This window comes from Triticum aestivum, chromosome 2B (genome assembly GCF_018294505.1).
Source record: "Triticum aestivum cultivar Chinese Spring chromosome 2B, IWGSC CS RefSeq v2.1, whole genome shotgun sequence".
Taxonomy (NCBI): domain Eukaryota; kingdom Viridiplantae; phylum Streptophyta; class Magnoliopsida; order Poales; family Poaceae; genus Triticum; species Triticum aestivum.
In genome coordinates, this window is record NC_057798.1 from 6119722 (window position 1) to 6126469 (window position 6748).

The 6748-nt window shown below is 46.9% G+C and overlaps 1 long non-coding RNA gene across 1 annotated transcript; it reads left to right on the top strand.

Moving 5' to 3' along the window:
• The first annotated feature begins 668 nt into the window (after nt 1-668).
• On the top strand, nt 669-3635 carry LOC123039854 (uncharacterized). Its single transcript, XR_006418000.1, has 5 exons — nt 669-1348; nt 1595-1978; nt 2474-2531; nt 3153-3343; nt 3456-3635. It is a non-coding gene; the product is annotated as an uncharacterized lncRNA (long non-coding RNA).
• The last annotated feature ends 3113 nt before the right edge of the window (nt 3636-6748 follow it).

Below are 6748 nucleotides of genomic sequence, written 5' to 3' on the forward strand. Positions count from 1 at the left end.
CCCCCGCACTAGCCGTTGGACTCGTACAACCTAAACGCAACAGCACCTCATGTGTTACTTTTTTCATTTCAAAATAACAAACTTCGATATATATTAACCTCACACTAATAACACATGGATGGATGAAATCTCAAATAAATTACACCACCCCTATATACCTAGCTAGGCGGGCGAGAGACACATGTTGTGTAAACCAATGTCAACGATTTCCCGATGGATAGAACCCTTTTTTTTACACGCGTGCAATGCTCTCCCCCCACATCGCCGGCGCCCCCTTGCCGGGCATCGATCCGTGGGTTGACCAATCAGTACAGAGCAACACCCGAAACAAAATCCCCACGCATCTAAGCCGTTAGATGTGGCGGACGGCTGGGATTGGCCGGAGAGTCGATCGATCCGCTGGCCGACCAATGAGGGAGCCTACCACGAATCCATCCCCGCCAGCTTCTCACGATTGATTGCGCGGGCCATCCGATGTCGACAAACGGACGGACGGACGAGATCGGGCGAAGACGATGACGATCCGATCGACCAATTAGAAGGAGTCCGCTACAACGCTCCTCTCTCAAAATTAATTAAATTTGTGCGCGCGCGGGCCGTCTCCTCGTCTCAAAAGAAAGAAGAGGAGAGAAAAAGGAAAGAAAATATATTGGAAACGAATCCCATCCCCCATTGCATTGATTCGTAGAGAAAGAAGGAAAATGTCAAAAGAAGAGAAAAGGAAAGGAAAACGCATCCCATTCCCATCCCCCACCCATCTCTCTCCCCTCGCCGCCGCCGTCGTCGCGATTCCGGCGAGTTTCGGCGGCACGCAGCAGCGCACCGCCGACACCACCTCGCTCCGGCCCTTCCTCCTCCCCGTGGCTAGGGTCGCGGGCATGTCCCTGGCTCGAGCTGCTCAGATCCACGCCGCCGTCCTCCTCCACAACCACGCAGCGGCGGCGGAGGACGCGAAGGAGCCATGCCATGGACCCCAAACCCTTGCTCGCGGCCATGGATCTGCAGGCAGGAGGAGTCTTCTCCCTCCATGGACATGGAGGTCCGCCGTGGAAGAAGGCCTGGAGCTCGTCATGGACGAGAAAACGGCAGAAATCTGAAACCTTTTATTCAGAAACTCTTCTTCAGAGAAAATATGCCCATCCATATTTGCAGACTTGCTCCAACTCTTCTTCAGAGACGAGAAAACTGCAGAAATCTGGAACCTTTTACTAGTTCCTTCTTTATTCAGATAACTGCAGCAGATTTATCTTAAGGTTGATGATAGTAACCACACATACTAACTTGATAATCTTGATCTCCTCAGGAGCAAGACCACCGCTGCTCGACGCCATGGAGATCGATCGTCAAGGTATCTCTCTTTGCTCTCTCTCTCATGTCCTGCGTGGCGTTTTCACTAGTGCAACAACTTGCATGTCTCCAGTATGAGATTCGACAAGACAAGATGAGCTCTTGTACCGATAATTATTCTGCTGGCCTCACAAGTTAGCCTATCTATATATGGGTATTATGTCTTCTTGTCTAATTATGTCACTTTGTATGGATCCCCGGTCCGGTCTCTTCTCCCTCTCTGACCCACCCCGGTCTCCATGACCAGGACCATTACCAGGACTCCAACTCCTCCATGGAAGGGCCACCAACAGCTCCGGTCTTCTCCATGGACTCCAACTCCTCGGATGCACTCCCTGATGCATCATGCGCGCATGCCTACAAGGAGGCTCTGCTTCTTCCTGGGTCGCCATGGGATGGAAGGCATGCTCTGCTTTTCAATGCCCATCTACCCGTGTTTGCTTGTTGCTGCAACTTGTATTCGGACCGAGCTAGACAAAACTGCAAAAATCTCATACTTTTACTTCCTTCTTTATTCATAAAACTGGAAACTCTGCAGCAGATTATTCTTCAGGTTGATACTAACTTGGCAATGTTGCTGTTCCGAGACCCCGCTGCCGCTGCCGCTGCGGACGCCATGTAGACCGTCAAGGTATCTCACTCTGCTCTCTCTCATGTCCCGACCATCAATTACCAAAGTCTTCCAGTATGAGATACATGCCGATTAGAGCAACAACAAAACGACACCAAAAAGATGACTTTTCACTATGATAAAAGCTCCATTTTTCATACCCGTCTTCACATGTATTACAGAAGAAGAAGAAACAACTCTGAAAAAGCTCCATGTATCTCATACAAGGCATGATCTCATACCCAAGTCTTCACATGAGCAAATTCCTTCATAAAATAAAATAAAATACTGACACGAGCATGCATAGCAAATCTTACAATTTGAGGGAGCACTAGGAAACTTGATACTCCATATTTTGCTTGCTTGCTTGCTTGCTGCAACTTATCTTCACAGACAGACAAAACTGAAACTTTTAGTTCCTTCCTTCTTCAGGAAACTGAAAACTCTGCAGCAGATTTATCTTCAGGTTGATGATACTAACCAAGCATACTAACTTGATAATGTTGGTGTCCTCAGGCGCAGACTGTTGTGTGCCGCCTCTTCCATGGGCGTCCACGCCATGGAGCTCCTTAAGGTATCCCTTATGTCGTGTGTCCCGGCCATCAATTACGTACCCATAGATGCTGCTTGTTTTCACAAGATTTGACAAGACAACATGAGCTCTTGTAGCGATTCCCACATGCTAGCCTTTCTATGGCAATTATGTCTGGTCTTATTACATCACTTTGTATGGAGCGTACAACTTTGTTTGCTACAGAATATATAGCACCATCCTGAAATACTACTCTACTATTTCATTTGTGATCACACCCCTGCACAACAAGCCTTCCAATCTGCTAAGTTTTGCCTCTCTTGCTGTATGTATGTATGTATATGTATGGGCAAAATGATGACAGGTGCAGACCTGAGCTGCCTGCCATGTCGTTTATAATAAACACACACTTGTAATAGTAAGATAACATGATATTCAAATTGCGTAAGGTTGCAATTCCTCTCTCTTGCACTGGTAACACTATCACATATACTCCCTCCGTAAACAAATATAAGTGCGTCTAGATCACTAAAGCGGTGATGTAAACACTCTTATATTTCTTTACAGAGGGAGTACTAGTTATGTATTTCCATTTCTTAAATGCTGCCATGTCCCTTGGTGTGACTCCATTTCTCTGCTTTGATGTTGATGTTTGCCCAACAGACACCCTCAATGATGACCAAGGTGGAGTGCAGGACATCGAGGACATGATATGAACCGCCGTTCCAGACGCCCGCCTCGGGGAAGGAGCACTCCATCCCGCTGATAACAATGTTTTGAAAGAGGAGATGACGGATTTGGTGGAGGAGAGGAACTCCCTCAAGGACGAAAAGAGGAGCCCTGTGTACAGAAAAGTATGTGATGTTTTACGAATCACCATCGCAGCAACCTTACTATGGCCTGACATTCCCTTTTGTCGACGGTCTTGACTGTAACTCAAGTGCTTGTGATGTTGCATTCTAGCAGCTTGTGATGCTGCTTTGTCAAGTGCTTGTGTGGTGGTTTCGATTTGACCTAGAAGACCGCCGCTTCGCTCCTCCGGGTCTGCTTATTCCCGGGTCGCCGCTGCTCCCACGATGGAGCAAACGCTTGTCTTGTTTTTCTGTAGCATTCACCATGCATGTCTCGTGTGATCCTTGTGCAGGCCGTATTGCACTAATTGTACTACGGTGGTCTGATGACACCTTCCCTTGTCCATGGAGGATCCTCAATAGGCAAGAACAAGTGCCACCGCTGATCCGAAGCTCGTGCCAGGGGAAGGGATTCTGTCATTGCCTTCTATGTGGGTGGTGAGTGCAGGCTCTGCTCATCCTAGTTCAGCATTCATCATCAGTGGCCCTTACTCCCTCTCATGCCCATCCATATTTGCTTGCTTGCTTGCTGCAATTTATGTTCAGAGACGACTAAACTGCAAAAACCTGAAACTTTTAGTTCCTTCTTTCTTCAGAAAACTAAAAACTCTGCAGCAGATTTATCTTCAGGTTGATACTAACGACACATACTAACTTGATAGTGTTGGTGTCCTCGGGCGTAGACCACTGTGTGCAGCCTCTTCCATGGACGTAGCAGCTGCTCCGACCCCGCTGCCGACGCCATGGAGATCGTCAAGGTATCTCTCTTTGCTCTCTCTCTCTCTCTCTCATGTCATGCGTGTCCCGGTCGTCAATTACCCGGAGATGTTGCTTGTTTTCACTAGTGTACAACAATTTGTCTAGTACGAGATTTGACAAGCCAAGATGAGATCTTGTAGCGAAAATTCTTCTGCTGGTCACACAAGTGAGCCTATCTATGGCAATTTTGTCTTGTCTTGATCAGGTCCAACACTTAACTTTCATTGTGTGGAACTGGAACGAGCACTTTGCATTCCTAGGCTGGTGAATAAGTATGCATTGTTTTTAGGGGAAGATGTTGTCTTGTTAATTCCTGTAAATTCCCTTTGACACAAGAGAATTGTTGTGTGGCTTACTGCTGAGAAATCTGACATTCCTCTGATGCATTACATTGCCTCTGCACTAGACTGATCTTTTTATGTCCACCCAGATTGCATTCCTCGGGAAGATACTCCTTTCGTCCATCAAACCTACCGGACATGATGGAAAATCTCCATCGCGCACGACACCGGTCATTTTCTCTTGCCAAGCGGTGCTGCAGAAGTTGACGCGGTTTGGGCTTGAAGATGCACACGATGGCACCGTCGTCCTCGTGCTTTCTTCGCTGATGAAGATGCACTGGATGGCGTCGTTGTCCTCGGGCTCTCTCCGCTGATGAAGATGCACTGGATGGTGCAGTCGTCCTCGGGCTTTCTCCGCTGATAAAGATGCACTGGATCTCGGCGTCATCCTCGAGCTTTCTCCATTGATGGGTTAGGTTTCAGAATTAAGCCATTTATGTAGTAGTTTGGCTCTGTCATGTTGTAATGTTTGTGATGGAAGGACGCGAAGTACCTGTGCTTCCTGGGATGTGTAGTGGACTCGAGATGTTTTTTATCACCTCATCTGAGAAGTAGTTGATGCGTGCGTGTTCCTGTTTGATCAAATCTGGTGGAAGTAACATCTTCATTGTGAAGGTTGGGATGTGAAATGATGTGCATCGTTATGGGAATTTTCTTTCTGGGTTAACTGCATCAAGAGTTAAGTTGATCATATTATTAATTGCATCAAGGAATTCCTGAGCTGTTTGTCGGTGTTTTGTATGGTACAACAAGAAAATTTTCATTGCCCTAGGAGAGGAGAGTACCGAGTTTGTCGGTGTCAAGAATGAATGAGTGTTCTCTGGGTTTTTTCAATTATAATCTAACAAGTTATGAAAAAAATGTTCAATGCAGGGACTTTGAAACTTGCCAACCTGGTAATTGGATTGGAGCTGGTGTTTTTATGCAAGGAATGCACTTGCAAACCTGGTGTCTTATCTTACATGAGAAAATCAAATTGTGAACAGAAAAAACCTTTTATGCTAGGAATGCACTTGCCAACCTGGTGTCTTATCTTACATGAGAAAATCAAATTGTGAACAGAAAAAACCCACCCGGCTATATAGAACGAGTCGTGTCTTAGATGAGCAAATTCTTTCAAACAGATAAAAATAAAGATACAGACACGAGCAAATGGGAAGAAGTTACTGCATACACGCATGGAAAGTGCCGGGCTAACTTTACGTGGCCGGCGTAATTTCTGGGAGCGCTGGGACTAAATCGTTTGTGCAGTACATACCATACGATACCATAGAGAGAGTCAGAGAGGGAATCCATCACGCGTGTGCGTCAATCTGGCGACAAGGAAGGAAATTAAAGGAATAATTACTGCATGCAGCTAGCGTTTTCCACGGCTGGATGAATACACCTCTTTCCTTCCTTCCTTCAAGAGAGCCTCCCTTGATTCCCTCGTCTTCCTCCTTGAAACTAGGCACCCATTAATTCTATCCTCTTCCCAAACCGACGCATCCGTCCGTTCATCCCATCGCTGCCTACGCTCCCCTCTCCTCTCCTCTCCTCTACTCTATAAATGGACGCCCCCTTGATCTCGACCAGCCCCGCCCCGCCCCACACCTTCCACCTCCTTCCCTCTCCTCAATCTCCACGTTGTAGATGGCAACGGTGGATCTAAGCAGCGTCATGTACATCCACCGGCAGCTCAGGGTTGTGCCATGCCCACGCTGATGTGTTGTCCGGCTAGCACCACGCTGCGGCGCAAGAGATGCGGAGCGAGTAAGACCAGTCGGCATGCCCGGCGCAGCTGTGCGTGGTGGCCCTTAGACCGATCATGGTTTGTCGGCCATTACCGTGCCTGCCGCCTAGCAATCATTCATTCATCACAATGCGACTCTTCTCTGTATGGCCCGCCTTATATGTAAGAACACGCCTGCTGTTTCTTGATCTAATTTTTTTTCTTCTTTTTCGTAGAATTCTTGCCACACCAACTCATGCCTTCTCTTTAATTTGTGTCTAGACTTGCTGTGCTGATGATGTAGATGTTTCTTTTTTTTGCGGGATGATGATGTAGATGTTTCTACTAGGCTTGCAACACAAGATATGAACAGCAACTCGCCGGACAGGCAGCAATGCAAAAACCCGTAAACCGGGCAAGATCGACACATATGTATGCCCTTGTCCTACCGAGGGATGTGTTTAATTCAGAAAAGACAGTACATCAACATTTGATTGATGCATCATTCTGATGTTATTCACGTCTTCTATGGCTTCATGTTTTGGTTTTAAAGCTATAATGCTGAGGACAAAATTTCAGCAATATGCATAGTGAAGC